General features: G+C 43.7%; 1 long non-coding RNA gene across 2 annotated transcripts in view; it reads right to left on the minus strand.

The window, feature by feature from the left end:
• The window catches only part of LOC147121842 (uncharacterized), an 80,789-nt gene extending 62,397 nt beyond the window's left edge, over positions 1 to 18,392 (minus strand). For both annotated transcript variants that reach the window (XR_015077627.1, XR_015077628.1), the window contains exon 1: positions 18,186 to 18,392. This is a non-coding gene — a long non-coding RNA (uncharacterized LOC147121842). The remainder of the gene's footprint in view (positions 1 to 18,185) is intronic.
• Between the last annotated feature and the right edge of the window lie 302 nt (positions 18,393 to 18,694).

Here is an 18,694-nt window from a genome sequence, read left to right on the forward strand (position 1 = left end):
AGGTTTAAGGTGTGTTGTCAGACAGTAGGTAGTCCGCTTATCGGTTTATTAAGCTTGAGCGCCTCAGATGGTTCAGTTGGTAGAGTCACTGTTTGGTGGGGTTGCACCTACGCAGACCAGTAAGGTCCTAGGTTTGACTCTTGGTTTGTACAGAGTTACCCGGTTTCAGCTGCAGTGGTAGTAAGCATGCTAGAATTAGTCGGGGCATCCCAGGGCCAGGCACTGAGGAAAATTATCCAGGATTGCCACTCGTAATTGTTCCCCGTTGGCCACTTCCTGGAAAGTGCACGCGAGTGTGAGGTGAGTGCAGGGTTTAGCTTGGCCGCGATATCACCGGGGTCCAATGGCTTGCTGACATGCACTTGTGAGGGCAAGGATCGGTCCTAGGACCCCAGCTGTTCACAATATATATTAATGATCTGGACGAGGGAATTGGATGTAAGGGGCTGGATTTTCCTAAGCCCCTGGAGTCGGGTTGGAGGCGTGCGGGCGATAAAAATCGGAGATCCGGGGGTCCCGACCCCATCCCACCTCCAACCCGCCTCCATGTCAATTTCATAGGAGTCGGGTTGCCGACAAGTGCTGGAACCCGACTCCCAGAGGCGGGAAGGGATTAAAGGCAATTAAACTGCCTGTTAACAGGTAGCTAACAGGTAGTTTTTTGCCTATTCGCGATTTTTATTGCTGGTTTGTGGGTTTCCCGACAGCTCCAAACCACGAAAAGTTTTCGAGGCGGGACGTGGGTCTGAGGTCTTGGAGGGGTCGAGATGCCCAGTGTTCAGGTGAGTGAGGGGTGCAGGAGTGCAAAGGTAAGTGTTTTGCAAGTGTTTAAAGTGTTTAAATAAGTTTAACTTACTTTTACTTACCTTTACAGGAGTCCTGCATTCCGGTGTCGGGAGTCGGCTGCAAGAACCACAGAAGCTCCGATTTTTAAAAAAAAAATCAGCTTCTTGGTTTCTGCAGCAAAATGATTTTAAAGTTATCCTGAGAAAGGACTGAGGCTGAATTAGCAGTTTTTCAGTGCTTGACAGCTTCAAACAGCTGCTAAACACTGATATTTCATCTGCCAAAAGCTTTCGACAGATGAAATGTCAATCTCTGACGTCACCTGTTGCCGGGTGGCCCTTAATTGGCCTGCTGAGCCCACAGGGCGGGCTCAACAAGGTCAATCAGAGGAAAATCCAGTGGGTTGGCCACATCTCCATGGAGGCGGGACAACAAGCCCGAATGTGGGTTTCCCACCTCCAACCCGCCCCCGTAGCAAAATCCAGCCCAATATCTCCAAATTTGCAGACGACACAAATCTGGGTGGGAGGGTAAGCTGTGAGGAGGATGTCGTGAAACTCCAGTACGATTTGGACAGGTTGGGTGATTGGGCAGAAACATGGCAAATGCACTATAAACATGGCAAATGCACTATAATGTGGATAAATGTGAGGTTATCCACTTTGGTGGCAAAAACAGGAAGGCAGATTATTATTTGAATGGCAATAGATTGGGAGAAGGGGAAGTGCAAAGAGACCTGGGTGTCCTTGTGCACCAGTCGCTGAAGGTAAGCATGCAGGTGCAGCAGGCGGTTAAGAAGGCAAATGGTATGTTGGCCTTCAGAGCGAGAGGGTTCGAGTACAGGAACAAGGATGTCTTGCTACAGTTGTACAGGGCCTTGGTGAGGCCGCACCTTGAGTATTGTGTGCAGTTTTGGTCGCCTTATCTGAGGAAGGACGTTCTTGCCATGGAGGGAGTGCAGCGAAGATTCACCAGGCTGATACCTGGGATGGCAGGAACGACGTATGAGGAGAGATTGTGTCGATTGGGCTTATACTCGCTGGAGTTTAGAAGATTGAGAGGGGATCTCATCGAAACCTATAAAATTCTGTCAGGCCTGGACAGACTAGATGCAGGAAGGATGTTTCTGATGGCCGGGGAGTCCAGAACCAGGGGTCATAGTCTAAGGATAAGGGGTAAGCCATTTAGGACTGAAATGAGGAGAAATTTCTTCACCCAGAGAGTGGTGAACCTGTAGAATTCTCTACCAGAGGGCGGTGGAGGCCAGTTCATTCAATATATTCAAGAAAGAGTTGGATATATTTCTTGAGGCTAAAGGGATCAAGGGATATGGGGAGAAGGCAAGGACAGGGTACTGAATTTGGATGATCAGCCATGATCTCATTGAATGGCAGAGCAGGCTCTAAGGGCCGAATGGCCTACTCCTGCTCCTATCTTCTTTGTTTCTATGTTAAGAACGTTAACTTGGCATAACTACTGGAGGCTGGTCGGCTCCTGTGGAACCACACACCTCAGCACAAATTAAGTCCGTCCAGGAGAAACCCAAATATAAATTAGAGGAAAAATGTGTTTATCTCTGCAGTTTAAGACCTGTACAGTTTATTATTTATTTTAATTTGCTGCTCTACTTCCCTCCTGCTTTTCCTAAAGGCACTCACTCCTTGCTGGAGTACAGTCCCATCTGCATTAGTTGCCCTCTGGTACCTCATTCAGGTGGCCATCCTTCATACGCGAAGCTAGACAGTGTGTGTCAGCAGGCTATTCAACCAAGGAGAGGGGCATCAGCGCTGAACTAGGTCCAGTCCTCACCAGTGAGCCACTGGATAGCAAAGAGGAACTGGGAAAAGAAAAGAAAAATGCATTTGTACAGTGCCTGATCCCACCTCTCAAAGATCCCAAAGCACTTTGCATGAGTTACCTTTAACTGTTGCGTGGGTAAATGCAGCAGTCGTGTTGCACATAGCAAGTTCCTACAAATGGCTATGAGCTGAAGTACTGAAGAATCTTTTGATGGCGTTGATTAAGAAAAGAATGGACATTGGGAGAACTCCCTGCTATTTTCTGAAATAATGCCACAGGGTCTTCAATGTCCATCTCGGCAAGCTCAAGTCTCTGGAGTGGAACCCATGGCCTTCGAACACGGAGGCGAGAGTGCTACCACTGAGCCACAGCTAACACCAGTTGTAACAGCCCAATTGAGATCAACTCAGCAGCGACCAGGGATCTACGTTCCTGGCCTGGACAACACACCTACTCATTTGCTACTTTACTCAAAACCATGCACAAAATGTAATCATTCTTCACAAATGGGAGAAGAAACAAAAACTGACAACAAAAAATATTCTACTCAAGTGGAATCACTCAAAATGAAAGCGGGAGGGAGGGATGGAGCGAGAGGGGAAGGAGGGGGTGAGAGGGGAGGGAGGGGAGAGGAGAGGGAGGGAGCATGAGAAAGAGGAGCGAGAGAAAGAGCGGGAGCAAACTGGCATCTATATAGTACCTTTCACAACCTCAGGATGTCCCAAAGCGCTTTACAGGCAATGAAGTACGTTTGAAGTGGAGTCACTGTTGTAATGTAGGAAACTATGTAGAAATTTAGAAAATAGGACCATGTCTATATATAAACACAATTTAACATTCCAGTAAAAAAAAAGTTTTCCTGGGAAAAGAAATAAACTTGTACATGTTAGACTTGCATTATTTTAAATTTCCAGTTCACGTGAATCCCAAAACTCTACCCGCACCTCCCTAGACTCCCGCTACTGTATACAGAGTGGGGGAGCGACTGAACAGTGCGAGCAGGACACGACAGTGACAAGTGCAAAACAACTGTTTCCATAACAGAACACCTCTTTCATTTAAGGCCATCTGTGGTCATTTCAAACCCAGCTTTTTGTAACGGCAACACTCCAACACGAGCATCTGAAGCTCAGCATTTATCCAGCAGTTGTCTTTTTTAAGTGACTTGGGTTAAAAACTATGAATAATCTGTGCGCAACAGTAATCCAAATGGAATGCACTTTTAGCTGATAAAGGGCGAGGACGTTTTTTTCCATTCATATATTTGACGTGATGACACTATTATGAAAGCAGCTGCAGAAGCTAATAGCTAAAATTGCAAGGCCACCAACCTATATTAAGATACAAAGGAAAATACTCCCTTGACAGAAGGTGCAGGCTACACCACTGAAAAAAGCAACACCATCGACAATAAAAAGTGCTAAAAAGAATGATTCTTATTTTATAATTTCCTCCCTCCCCAACAACAGTATCTTACTCTCCTGAACGGGCTGGCTTCAGTGATACACAGAGGGAATGCTGCACTGTCAGAGGTGCATCTTTCAGATGAGCTGCTAATCTCAGTTGGAGGCAAGATCACACGGCACTATTTCAAGTAAGAGCAGGGGGGAGTTCTTCCTAGTGTCGTGGCCAATATTTATCCCTCAACAAACATCACTGAAAACCGATTATCTGGTCATTTATCACATTGCTGTTTGTGGGGGCTTGCTGTGCACAAATTGGCTGCCGCTTTTCCGATATTACAACAGTGGCCACACTTCAAAAAGTGCTTCATTGGCTGTGAAGCGCTTTGGGATGTCCTGAGCCCGTGAAAGGCGCTATATAAATGCAAGTTCTCTCTTTATGGTCGAGTATGGTTCCATGTGAGCTGGCAGCCCTCTAGCACGCCAACCAAGGAGCCATTTTTCAGTTGAGGGACAATACAGTAAGCATTGGCAGGTTATTCAACACTGGAATGAATCACTGCTGAGCTCATCTTGACGTCCCCACATGTACACGTGCATGCTTTGTAACAGGAGTCACTGGGCAGCAATCAGGAGCAGGAACCTTGGCTGATTTTTCATCCCTATAGCCCAGAGTTGCTGAGGCCAATTGTAGAGCCCCTACTGTTGTCCCAGGTATCGCACCCTGGAACTATCCTGTTCTGTATGCCTCAGCTCCACTCCAGGTGATGCACTCACCCACTATGCCATTAAAGAAATTTTTGAAAACAAAAAAAAGTATCACTTGAACAGTAAGTGATGAGAATGTCATTGAGTATTCGCTTGTGGTCATTGAATCAGCATCAGCAAAGGTACAATAATTAGCCCCGGGTACTTCAAACATTGTGTGGGAAGTTAATTCATGTCCTTGAACTGCTAGAGAGACTCCCTCTTTCAGAACCGGTTTAATCAATGTCCAACTTTACTGAAGAATCGCCGTGCTGGGAGTTGGGGGAAGAAATGCAAGGTTTGATCCCATGCTGCTGAGTTACCAATCTCAGCCACACAGCAGAGAGAATGACCATTGCGTGTCCCGTAGGGTCATATTTGGCTCAATCGGTTACACTCTCACCTGAGCCAGAAGGTTGGAGGTTCAAGGTCCACTCCAGCACTTGAGCACATAACCCAGGTTGATACTTCAGTGCATTGTCGCAGGTGCCATCTTTCAGATGAGGCATCAAACCATCTGCCTGTTCAGGTGGAAATAAAAGTTTCCATGGCACTAATGAAAGAGGAGCTCTCCTAGTGTTCTGGCCAATCTAACTGCCTCAACCAACACCACCAAAAACAGCTTACCAAGTCATTCTTCCATTTGTTGTTTGTGGGATCTTGCTGTGTGCAAACTGACTACTGCCTTTGCCTACAATAGCAACAGATACTACCCTTTAAAAAGTATCCATTGCTTATGAAGCGCATTGGGACATCCTGTGAACTTGAAAGTCGCAATATAAATACAAGTTCTTCCATTTTCTTTCATAAGACTTGCATTTATATAGCGCCTTTCATGACCTCAGGACATCGTTGGCTGTAAAGCGCTTTGCGAAGTATTTCTGAAGTTTAGTCACTGTTGTAATGTCGGGCATATTGGCCAACTCGCGGTACACTGACAGAGCTCAGGAACCAAGTTGCCAGCCTTTCTTGACTGTTAGGAATTGTACAGCCCAGGAGAGACCAAGGGAACTAGGGAGAAAACAGAGGGATTTACACCAACAGAAAATGACCTTTTTAAAAGACTATTTGTTCTTACGTGTGTGTGTCTCAGCTGCTCAGTAATTAAAGAGTTTCAGTACCATGTCCTGGACTAGCAATCACTCTTTAGTAGGTAATCTAATTGAACCGAGAAGTCAAGTTGGCAAAAGACCACCCATTACTAACATGGTAAACCTGTTTTTGAAATCCCTATTGTTTCCACAGAAAAGGCATGCAGGTAATCTGTAGGACACATCAAAAATGTGCATACCTGCCCTGTAGCATGTTGTGTGGGAGGAAAAATAACACCTGCAGCTTGCTGACAATATTTTCTTCAGAAATTACTGTCTCAGTCTGGAGTGCACAAGTTTCTAAATTTACAGAATACAAATAATACCAATAATAAACTCACATAACCCAGCAGAAACCACTCAAATACACACCTATCCAGGCACCAAGGTGCACTATCATATTAATTTCATTGTAATATGCTTTCTTGCTGAAAAAAAGGCAAGAAACCAGTATTGAAATATGTATTCTGGAACCTCCATAGAAAGCCCTACAATAAATGGCCATGAAACTTCTACAGCATAAAAAGAAAGTCTTGCATTTATATAGTGTCTTTCACAATCACAGGATGTCCCAACGCGCTTTACAGCCAGTTAAGTACTTTTGAAGTACTATTGTAATGTAGGAAACGCAGCAGCCAATTTGCGCACAGCAAGGTCCCACAGTGTGATAATGACCAGATAATCCGTTTTAGTGATGTTGGTTGAGGGATAAATGTTGGCCAGGACACCAGGGAGAACTCCCCTGCTCATCTTCAAAATAGTGCCACAGGATCTTTTACGTCCACCTGAGAGGGTAGACAGGGCCTCGGTTTAACAATTCATTGGAAAAATGGCACCTCTGACAGTGCAGCACTCCCTCAGCACGGCACTGGAGTGTCATCCTAGGTTATCTGCTCAAGTCTCTGGAGTGGGACTTGAACCCACAACCTTTTGAATGAGAGGCAAGAGTGTTACCCACTGAGCCAAGGCTGACACGTGTAAGTATAAGGAACACGAGATAGTTTGATGCACTCAGGCTGCCACCTGCCATGCTTTTGGCCATCTTTTAACCCACCACCCCCCCACCAACCCCTCTCCCCACCACTGCTGAAGCTGCCCTGCACTGTAAAACTGGATAGATTTGCCCGCAGGAGGGCAACACTTCAAATTTACAGACCAGCTTCCAAAAGTGACATTGTAATACAGACCATTAGTCTACAAGGTGAGTAGAAGCTTATGGTCATCTCGTTTCCATAGCACAGCTTTGGATACTTGAATTTTGTCCAGTGAGATATTTATCTGTTAACAAGGTTACACTATTCTAAAAAAAATGGCTTCAGTGCCAATTGGCATCCATTTTGGGAACAATTATTGGAAGTAAAAAATCTAACTCTGGCTGTGTCATTTTTTACTTTTCTGAAATTTTCTATTTACAATGGAACCTCCATTATAATGGAAGAGGTCCCCTCCCGGTAGGTAAAGTACATCAGTAGATCATTTTGGTCTTATTCACTTGGTGCACTAGTACCATGAATGAAGGCTTGTACAATAGAAATAGATAAAATAAATATTATGCAGTTTAATTCAAGCGGAAAAAAAGAGATGAAATACAAAGGAAGCCAACTTGCACAAGACTTTGTGCCTGCTAAAATTCTGGTGGATAATCAAGACGGGTAATAGAGAGTCTGCTGTGCTCTGCAAGGACTATCCTAAGGAAAGGCCTCCCTCCTCAGTATTTTCCTGAATAATGCACCTCCTTAATAACAGATATTTCCTAAGAGGCAAAAAACTGTAAATCTCACTCCGAAGGAGGCTAGACATTGGACAGAATGGGAGACTGAGCAGAAAGACAGAGCAAAGGGGAATGGCAGACCAGGAATAGGGCACAAAAATCCTTCATAAAAACAAATCACGACGGACAATTTTAACAAAACGTATTAAAAAAATTTAAAGATTATTTCTGTCCGTTTTTCTTTGCGAGAGAGAATGAGAGTCAGAGATGCAGACAAGAGAAACTGAATGAAAGGGAGAGGTAGAAAGAGTGTAAAACAGAACACATTATATAGTGGGAGAGAAACAGAAATCTGGTTACAGGAAGAGATGATTCCTTTTAAACTTTTGTCAATGAGTTACACCACTGAGGAGGGGCAACATCTCTATATACATTAAAATCTTGCAGCGAGTGCACACTTCCCGTTATGATTTTGGATTATGCTTTTCTTTCAACATTAACCACTGTAAATTGCTTTATCAACATTCCCATTCAATTTTTCATGTCAACTGTCAGCCTGTAAATACCCCTAAGGGGCAAGAGCTCTACTTGTGTAATTCAACAATCTTGGTCAACAAAAGAGGCGAGAGATAGTATAAAACTAAAAGGGCTTACACAAATGCAGAGAATAGTGGAGATCCCACAGCCTGGGAGAGATATAAAGAGCATCAAAGGGAAACAATAAAAAATGTAGTAAGAGCTGCAAAAAGGGAACACGAGAAAAACCTTAACAGATATATCAAGGAGAACACTAAAAGGTTTTATAAATAAATTAAGAGAAAAAGGGTGGCCAAGGGTAATGTGGGCCCCTTAAAGATAGACGCGGGTGACACTGTAATGAAAATAAGGAAATGGCAGATTGGTAAATGATTACTTTATATTGGTCTTCACAGTAGGGGAAGAGTATACCAGAGATACGAGGAAAATTAACAATAAATCAAGGGGAGATTTAGTACAAGTAAAAGATGGTAATGGAGAAAATAATGAGACTGAAGATACGACAGATCCCCAGGGCCTGATAGTTTCCACCCCAGGAAATTAAAAGTAGGTGAGGAAATTGCAGATGCTTTAGTCATGATCTTCCAAAGATCTCTTGATTCAGGAACTGTTCCCTTGGATTGGAAAATTGCAATGTCAATTAGTTATTTAAAGAAGGGTAAGAGAGAGAAACCAGGAAATTATAGACCTATTATTCTAATGTCTGTTGTGGGGAAGTTATTTGAATGTCATTAGCGACTAAGCATTTGGACAAATATGAGTTGATCAGAGAGAGCCAGCATTGATTTGTAAATGGTAATGATATGTAACTAACTGAGTTGATTTTTTTGAGGAGGTCACTAACATGGTAGATATGGGAGTGTCTATGGATGTTATTTATATGGACTTCCAAAAGGCATTCAATAAGGTTCTGCACAAGAGACTGTCAGCAAAAACAAAAATGCATGGAATTGGAGGCAACCTATTGACATGGGTAGGGAATTGGTTAGGAAGCAGGAGACAGAGTAGGGATAATGGGTATGCACTCCAATTGGTGGGATGTGACAAGTGGTGTCCTCCAGGGATTTGTACTGGGGCCTCAGCTTTATTATATTTATCAATGGCTTGGATGAATGAAGAGAACCGTAGATCCAAGTTTGCTGACAACATTAAGTTAGGTGGCACAGTAAGTAGTGTAGAGGGGAGCAGAAAGTTGCAAAGGGACATGGATAGATTCCTATATTACAACAGTGACTAAACTTCAAAAGTACTTCATTGGCTGTAAAGCACTTGAAGATGTCCTGAGGTTGTGAAAGGCACTATATAAATGCAAGTCTTTCTTTCTTTGAGTGGGCAAAACTGTGGGAGATGGAGTTGAGTTTGGTGAACTGTGAGGGCAAAACTGTGGCAGATGAAGTTCAGTTTGAGGAACCGTGAGGTCATCCTAAGAAAGATAGATCAGAGTTTTTTGTAAATGGTGAGAAGCTACAAATTGTGGAGGAGCAGAGATTTAGGAGTCTATGTACAGAAATCACTAAAAGCTAGTGGACAGCTACAAAAAAAAAAATCAAAAAGGCTCTGGTCATGAGGTGGACTCTGTGGTGTATGTGCCTTTAAGAGCAATTGTGGTGTATGTGCCTTTAAGAGCCCCAGGTGTGCAGAATGCCGGTAATTGCCACTTGGGCTATATAAGCCTGTGTATTGTGTATATCCTTTAGAACCCCCCCCCAGACTTGCTTAGTAAATACCTATGAACCAACTCCTGTCTTCAGTGTCTTTATCTACACCCAGACACTACAGTGGCGACGAAGTGGAAACGGACTTACCTGCAATTCGGCAGCACCTCAAGGACATCGATTCCTCCAGCGTCCAGAAGACTCAAGGAAGTAAGAGAAACTGTGGTTTCACCAGCTGGCCAAGCTGGTGGCAGGTACTGCGCTAATCCTTCCTGGGCGTCAGACTGGAGCTCCAGCGGCGGGCTCTACAGCTGAGACAGGCAGCGAAATCGGAGGCAAGCAATAACGGACTGGGAGGGTGCACTCGGGAGACGGCCAGCACGGCAAGCAGGTCGGCGTTTAGACCTCCGTCGGGAACGAGTCTCCAACAGTGAATAAACAGAAACCACAGTAAAACAGCGTTGTTATCGGTAGCAGCGGCGGGAAAGCGCGGGAAGCGCCATATCATTGCTACAGAGAAGAAAAAAAAGCGCGGGAAGCGCCATATCTTTTCTGAAATGCCTAAATCTGGTAATATTGAGGCTTTTGATGGCGAAATAGAAGATTGGACCACATACGTGGAAAGAGTAGAGGTTTATTGCACTGCAAATGGAATAGCAGATGAAAAAAAAGCTTCAGTACTTCTGAACTTAATGGGCGCGAAGACATACGGGCTGTTACGAAACTTAATCACTCCAGCCAAACCAAAGGACAAGAATTTTAAAGAAATTGTTGATACCCTGCAGGAGCATTTAAACCCAACACCGCTGCTGATAGCGGAGCGATTCAAGTTCTTCAAGAGAAATCAACACAAGAACGAAAGTAACGCTGATTACCTAACCGAATTAAGGAAGCTATCAAAGTACTGCCAATTCGGAGCAGGACTATCGGATTATCTTCGAGACAAATTTGTTTGCGGTCTCTTAAGTGAAGGAACACAAAAAAGACTGCTTTCTGAAAAAGATTTAACATTGGACAAAGCTTTCAGTATGGCTGTATCATACGAAGCAGCAGCAAAAGGAGCTGCAGAGATACAACAAGAGACACAGGACTTCGGCACCCATGAAATGACACAGGAGTTCGGAAGATGTTATCGCTGCGGCAGATCCACCCATAACCAGAGGGACTGCTGGTTCAAGGGCAAAGCATGCAGGCAATGCGGTAAGATTGGACACATTGCACGGGTATGCCAATCTGGACAAAATAAATCCACTGACAGAAAACAAAAAATCAATAAAGAAAAGTACAGGAAGGTACAAATGATGACGGACAATAGCTCCGAAGACCAGAATAGCGATAGCGACTCCGGAAACAAGAGACTAAGCTGTCTCAAATTACATAATGTACTTGCCAAAGAGGATTACCAAACCATTTGGATTACCCTCACAATAGCAGGGTCCCCAGTTAAAATGGAGCTAGATACAGGATCAGCTCTAACCGTAATAAATCGACGAGATTACGAGAGGCTATTTTCGCATATGCCTCTAAAAGACACATCCATTATCTTAAAAACATATACGGGGCAGAAAGTCTACCCCAAAGGAAAAATAAGGGTGCCTGTGGTATACAACGGCAAAGAAATACAAAAATTGTATTTATACATTCTACAAGATGGTGGTCCACCGTTATTGGGACGTGAATGGATAAGGAAGATACGTTTAGACTGGCACTCCATTCAGGCACTGACGGTGACCAGTAAGGAAAAAAACAATGATGACATCATACCTGGACGATTAAAAGACATCTTGGCCAACGCCAAAGAAGTGTTTCAAGAGAAACTAGGAACCTTGAAAGGCATCACCGCCTCAATAAAAGTGGAAGATGCAGCAATGCCAAAAATTTTTAAGGCAAGACCGGTGCCATACGCAATACGTCCGGCAGTCGAGGCAGAGCTGGAGAATTTGGAAAAGGCAGGCGTATTATCCAAAATAGATTGGAGCGAATGGGCAACACCCATCGTTCCAGTCATGAAAAAAGCATTGAAAAATAACTCTGAGGAACAGAGAAAAATTCGCATCTATGGGGACTTTAAGGTGACTGTAAACCCGGTCCTTCACACGGTACAGAAGATATTTTCGCCTCACTATCCGGAGGGAAACGTTTCACAAAAATTGACTTGGCACAGGCATATCTACAGATGGAGGTTGAGGAGACCTCTAAAAAGTATCTCACAATAAACACACACAAAGGCCTGTACCAGTACAATCGACTGGTTTTTGGAGTAGCATCAGCTCCAGCTATCTGGCAAAGAGCTATGGAGCAAGTCCTGCAAGGGATTCCGGGGACTCAATGCTACCTGGACGACATCCTTATAACAGGAGAAAACGACAACGAGCACCTTGCCAATTTGGAGCCGGTGCTCACTAGGCTGAAAGAACGGGGCCTACGAGCAAATCGCCCCAAGTGCGAATTTTTCCAAAATCAGATATCATATTGTGGCCACATAATTAATAAGGAAGGGTTGCATAAGTCACCTGAAAAAATTGAAGCAGTTATAAAAGCCCCAGCACCTGAAAATGTTTCACAATTAAGGTCATTCCTGGGATTAATAAATTACTATCATAAATTTTTACCGAACTTATCAACTATTCTACACCCTCTTAATGATCTTCTACAGACAGGAGTGATTTGGAAATGGAACGAAGACTGTAAACGTGCCTTCCATAAATGTAAAGACTTAATCACATCCGAGAAAGTTTTGGCTCATTACAACCCATCACTACCAATCAGACTGGCGTGCGATGCATCCCCTTACGGCATAGGAGCGGTATTGTCCCATAGATTCCCTGATGGCTCGGAACGGCCGATAGCTTTTGCGTCACGCTCATTGAACTCAGCTGAGCGTAACTATGCCCAGATAGACAGGGAAGCACTCAGCCTGGTATGGGGAGTTAAGAAATTCAACCATTACCTACACGGACAAAAATTTACCTTGCTGATTGACCATCAACCCCTCATCTCCATATTCAACCCTAAAAAAGGTGTCCCCATTATGACGGCACAAAGACTACAGAGGTGGTCCCTTTTTCTAGGGGCACATCAATACAACATTGAATACAAAGGGTCAAAACAGCATGGGAATGCTGACGGTTTATCGCGCCTACCGTTGCCAACGATAGAAGAGGCACCTACAGTAGACCCAGTAGAGATATTCCACTCTACCATAGTGGAATGTCTACCGGTGACAAATTCTGCCATTGAAAGGGAGACAAGAAATGACCCGACTCTCTCACGGGTCTACGATTTAACAGTGAAGGGATGGCCAGCACATGGCGAACCACTGTTGCCAGCATTCTCGCAAAGAAGAGAACAGCTGTCAGTGTGCCGAGGAACCTTGATGTGTGGATCCAGAGTGGTGATTCCACCCAAACTCCAGGATAAAGTGCTAAAGGAGCTTCACGAGGGGCATCTGGGTGGAGTGAAAATGAAGAACCTAGCTAGGGCATTTGTATGGTGGCCAGGTATCGATGGAGACATCGAAGACATGACCAAGAGCTGCCTAGGATGCCAGAAGGTCCAAAATGCTCCGCCACAGGCCCCTCTACATCCATGGGAGTGGCCCTCATCTCCCTGGCAAAGGGTGCACATCGACTTTGCTGGTCCATTTATGGACTCAATGTTCTTAATCGCAGTTGATGCACACTCCAAGTGGCCGGAGGTAATAAAGATGTCCTCCACCACCACGGAAAAAACCATCACAGTATTAAGGACCATATTTGCCAGGAATGGGCTGCCGGAACAGATATGTTCTGATAATGGACCGCAATTTGTGTCCGAAGAATTCAGAAAGTTCTTAAAGAACAATGGGGTAAAGCACTACACGTCCGCCCCATACCATCCCGCCACCAATGGATTGGCTGAAAGGTTTGTCCAGACCTTCAAGGCGGCCATAAAGGCCATGGGTAATGAAGACATAAAACTTCAGCACAAGGTGGATAACTTCTTATTTGCATATAGGAATGCAACACATATGGTTACCAACCAAACTCCCGCCATGATGTTCTACAATAGAAACCTAAGATGCCGGCTGGATTTGGTCAAGCCCAACATCCGAAGGGACGTGGAGAACCGGCAGTTTCAGGGCATGAATGAAAGGCCAACTAGGGCCTTCCAGATAGGCCAACCGGTTTTGGCCCGGGACTACCGTACCGAGAAATGGCAGCCTGGAACTATCTGCACACGACTAGGACCACTGATGTATACCGTGGACATCGGAGAAAGCATAATAAGACGCCATGCTGACCAAATCATCAAGTCATCCGAAAAGGGACAACCTACACCACCACTCTATACATCTAACGATGAAGTAGAGATACCCATATCTACCTCCAATCCGGTGATACTGGAACCCGATGAACCCGACACTGGCCTTCAAGCCGAATCAGCCTTGCCAGAAGAACCTACTACACCACCAGAAACTACTACACCCCCGAGGCGTTATCCGGACCGAGTCAGGAAGCCTCCTGAGAGACTAACTTATAATTAATTAATACAGCAATGTATATTATTTTGCATATAACATGTAATTAATAATTACTTAAAATATGATGTACTAGTTAGCTAGAAGGGGAGGAATTGTGGTGTATGTGCCTTTAAGAGCCCCAGGTGTGCGGAATGCCGGTAATTGCCACTTGGGCTATATAAGCCTGTGTATTGTGTATATCCTTTAGAACCCCCCCCTAGACTTGCTTAGTAAATACCTATGAACCAACTCCTGTCTTCAGTGTCTTTATCTACACCCGGACACTACAGACTCTGCTGCCATCTTGTATATAAAAAATCACTATCCTCAACTGACAATGGGCAAAATATACTGGAACAGATAGTAGCCATGTGACAGAAACAGTAACAAGATCACAAGAGAAAACAGTGAGACAGACCAGAGCATAACAAGGCAGCACACACAAAACAGAAGATAACCAACAAAGAACACCAATACAACAGCACATGAAACAAAAGCATAATTTTTGTTATAAATATATTCTTGTTCCAACTCTGCATTGTGGTAGGGTAGCAGCAGGTTGTGTACCATTTCTCGCTCGAGTGGTTTGAGACTTATTGCACTGAGGTTAGCACAGTCATGCAGCCATCACCTTCTTCCCTCCCAGGCTGCCACAACAAAGTGCAGCGGCAATGCACTATGACCATGGAGCAATAGGCCACAGGCATCTAACAACACTTCACATGGTGTGTGTGTTTCAGTCTCTCAGCGCCGGGATTGTGGGAGGTGCCGAGTGCAGGCCAGACCCTTTCCCCCTGGGAGCGGAAAAACACGCAATATCAAAAGTCACCCATGCCGTTCTCAAGACACCTCCCGACAGCCAGTTGTAGAGCTGCATTGGAGGTGATCTCAGAGCAAGTCTTCTAGCCATCTTCTTTGCCAGCAGCTGCACTTCAAAGAAAAAGACAGCAAAGAAAACTAGAGGAGGAAACAAAAGCACTGATAACTCTGTTGGGTTTCCTTTCCACTTCTGTGGTAAGGAATACTAAAAGATTTGGAACAGATACAGACCACAAGAGGAACTGTGTGAATGAGAAAGAGTGAAAGGCATCTAGGTCACTCATGATGCACTGAAGCAGGTTACCTAGCTCAGCTTACTTATTCCATGGGTTTTTTGGTCCATGTTATTGGGATCTGGAACGCTCTACTTGAAAAGGTGGTGGAAGCCGATTCCATAAATAATTTTAAAAGGGAGTTGGGCAGGTACATGAGGATGAGGAACTTCCAGGGTTACGGACAAAAAAAGCACGACTACTCTTTCAAAGAGCCAGCACAGGCACGACAGGTCAAATGGCCTCCTTCTGTGCTGTAAATTTCTATGATGTTTGTTGCTACAGCAGCAACTACAAGCTCTTACATTTTGACTGTAGACTTCATATAGAGGAACATATCTCAGAGCATAGAAAAAAAAGCAGAGTATAAGCAGGAAGGCAACAAGAGGAAACTCAAATTTGGGGGCAGGGTGACAAAACAGAAGTGGGTTGGCAACTCTCCACTTGGGTAGGCCAATGGCCAAATGGGAAATGACGGAGGAATGGGAAGAGAAGAAATGTGCAACCAGAATTCCTGGCCTGTCTCGGAAAGGATCAACACCTTTCATGCCACCCACCTGTTAAAAAAAAAACCCACATTATTTATATATAGATTTCAATGTTAACAATTTCTACTACAACCAGATTACAGGAATCAAAGGTTAAAGCTGGTCATCTGAGCAGAATTAAAGATTTAAATTAAAAAACTGAATTAAAAAAAACTACATTATTAATCTTACTCCTAAAAGTTGATTATTTTTGCTTGGAACGAATTGCTCAAATATTCCGACTTGAAAATGAATACAAAATGCAACATACCAGATCAGGACTCTCCACACAAGTTACTGCAGGTTTCAAGGAGCCAGCAGATAATGACAATATTTGGCAACAAAAATGGTGGCCAAATTGAGGCCTCTTAGACAGAGATAGAGGATTCTCAAGAAATTGGTTAATAAACTCATTGGCCCAGATTTTGCTGGAGCGGGGCATCTCGCGTTGTGCCCCCTTTAGTCAGGCTTATTCCCTCACCCATCAGCTTGAAAATGTTTTGCCCTGCAAGTTGCTTTACATGCGAGCTGACAACAGCACGAGGGCAGCGGAGCATCTGGGACCTCGGTGAACCATGGGACCAATGATCTATCTCCTTAAATCAACAAGAGTTATGGATTGAGAAAGAAACAGAAGAACAGAGATAGAAATTGGGTGAAACTAGAGTCAAATTCTGAACGATTTACATGTTAATACCAGCAAGCGCCAGTAAACTCGCCATTATTTTGACAGCAAAATCTGGGCCACTGTTTAGTCAGGGAGAAGAGGCAGGCCTCAGCTTTCTCTTACTCCTAAAAGTTGATTATTTTTGCTTGGAACGAATTGCTCAAATATTCCCCCCCCCCCAAAAAGAAAATTTAAGCGTCCTTGTTGGGATGCTCTGTGAAATTTCCTGAACAATTCTACGAGGGAGATTTGGGCTGAGACCACAAACCACTTCACAAATTATGCCACAAACATATATATTTGTATGATGAATACATCTTCAATTAAGGATAGAGAACAAATGGGGAATGATAGTGCACAGAAGCAACAAAATAGCTTTCGTGCAATTGCTACAAATTTAATAACATTAATATATTTAAATAGGGAATTACACAAATGGCAACTAGATAACAAAAGCAGAACTTGGTGATAATATGCTTTCTGAAACTCAGGGTAGTTTTCCAAGATCAGAATGTTTCCCATCAGCAAACAATTACAGATCAGGAGCGCAATCCACTCAGTGAGTTACAATATGAACATCTGCTGTACAGCATGATTTCAAACATTATGAATAAACTAGCAGACACATCTGACGCAATACTGAATTTACATTTACCCACACAACACATGGGTGTATAGTGAGGTGTCATAAATTTGCCTAGAATTTGTTATGAGTAAGACTTGTACAACCCACTCAACCATTAAACTTAAGTCGGTGCCCCTCACTCAGACATAAATTAAGTTTTCCAGTTCTCCATGGAGACCTGTGTACACCGCACATCCAAATACACCCCATCACTCAGGTCATTTCTGCAGTAGTCTATTTGTTTCACGTAGTAAAGACTGAACTTCCTAATATTATGGCATACAAATTAGTGAAAATCTGAAAAACGTGCAGTGGAAATAATCAATGTTTTATGAATTTTCACATGTGCATTTGCATTGCTCCCCAATTACATTAATGAACTAAACATTAAGTGGAGCTCTGTGAACCTATCTCTTTTTTGTAGCTTAAAAGGACCAGGGACCTAGTGTTCTGGTTCTGTGCTCATTTTACCAGGAATCTCACCAACTACATAGCAATTTACTCCCAGAGGCCTGTTAAGGACAGCCCCACAGGAAACCACTCGTCATAAGCTCTCTAAAGAATCATATTCTCCCACATAAACACTGCATGGAAATGTTATGACCTGTGCATTAACGCACTTAAAATCACTGATAATCTCTTATCATACTTCCGATGCTGTACTAACGCTGCGTGCAAATCAAGACATTAACCATGATTTTTTTTGTCACAAATAAACCATTTTCCTTTTTTTTTACTCTGCCAGGAAACGATTTTGCAATTGCAGTTTAAAGGAATCACTTGGCGTTCGACTCAATCAGAACATTTTTCCCCCCACATATTTTAAAAGCATGATGAATACGTCTTGGATTGAGGAAAGAAGATGATGGAAGGATTTTACACAGAAGCGACAAAGTAGATCGTCCTCAATTGTTGCAAATGCATTTATAAAAGAAATCTCCTAAATAGTGGAACCACCTCAACCCCAGCTGCAAAAAAAGCAGCTTCCCAACATAGGACAAAGGAGTTAAAGATTTTTTTTTTTAATTAGTAAAAAGGACTCACCGTTCGCTGCTTTTAGTCTTTTGCAAAAAAAATAGAAGCAGGATGTTTGTATTGTGCTGTTTCGCAGAGGTTGCTGTCTGTGTGTGAGTGCAATATGTGTGTGTGTCCCGGGCTGCGTCTCGCTCGGTCTGAGGCTGGCTCGCGGCAACAGCGCCCGGCGGGCGGGAGACAAGCAGCAGACCTGAGCAACCGACAGCAGAGACACCAATCACAGGCGGGCGGGGGGAATGCCATGAAACCATGGAGACAAAAGCCAGAACTTACTGTACCCCGCAACCAAAATTAACGTGTGGCCCTTTTCAAATCTCAGCTACTTATTTATATATATATTTTTTAATCTTGGGAAATATTTTACAACACTTCATAATTTTTCCCCCCAAATCCTCGTTTTGGACCAACAGGGCATAAATTGGTCCTCTCTGTTTGACACTGCTTGCTTGCAAAAATACAGCAATACAGAAAAAAAAAGGCTGAAGACTCCAGTTAGTGGAGCGACACCAACCAAGGCA

Source organism: Somniosus microcephalus, chromosome 3 (assembly GCF_052327205.1).
Source record: "Somniosus microcephalus isolate GS21.2 chromosome 3, FLI_Smic_1.0, whole genome shotgun sequence".
Classification (NCBI taxonomy): Eukaryota; Metazoa; Chordata; class Chondrichthyes; order Squaliformes; family Somniosidae; genus Somniosus; species Somniosus microcephalus.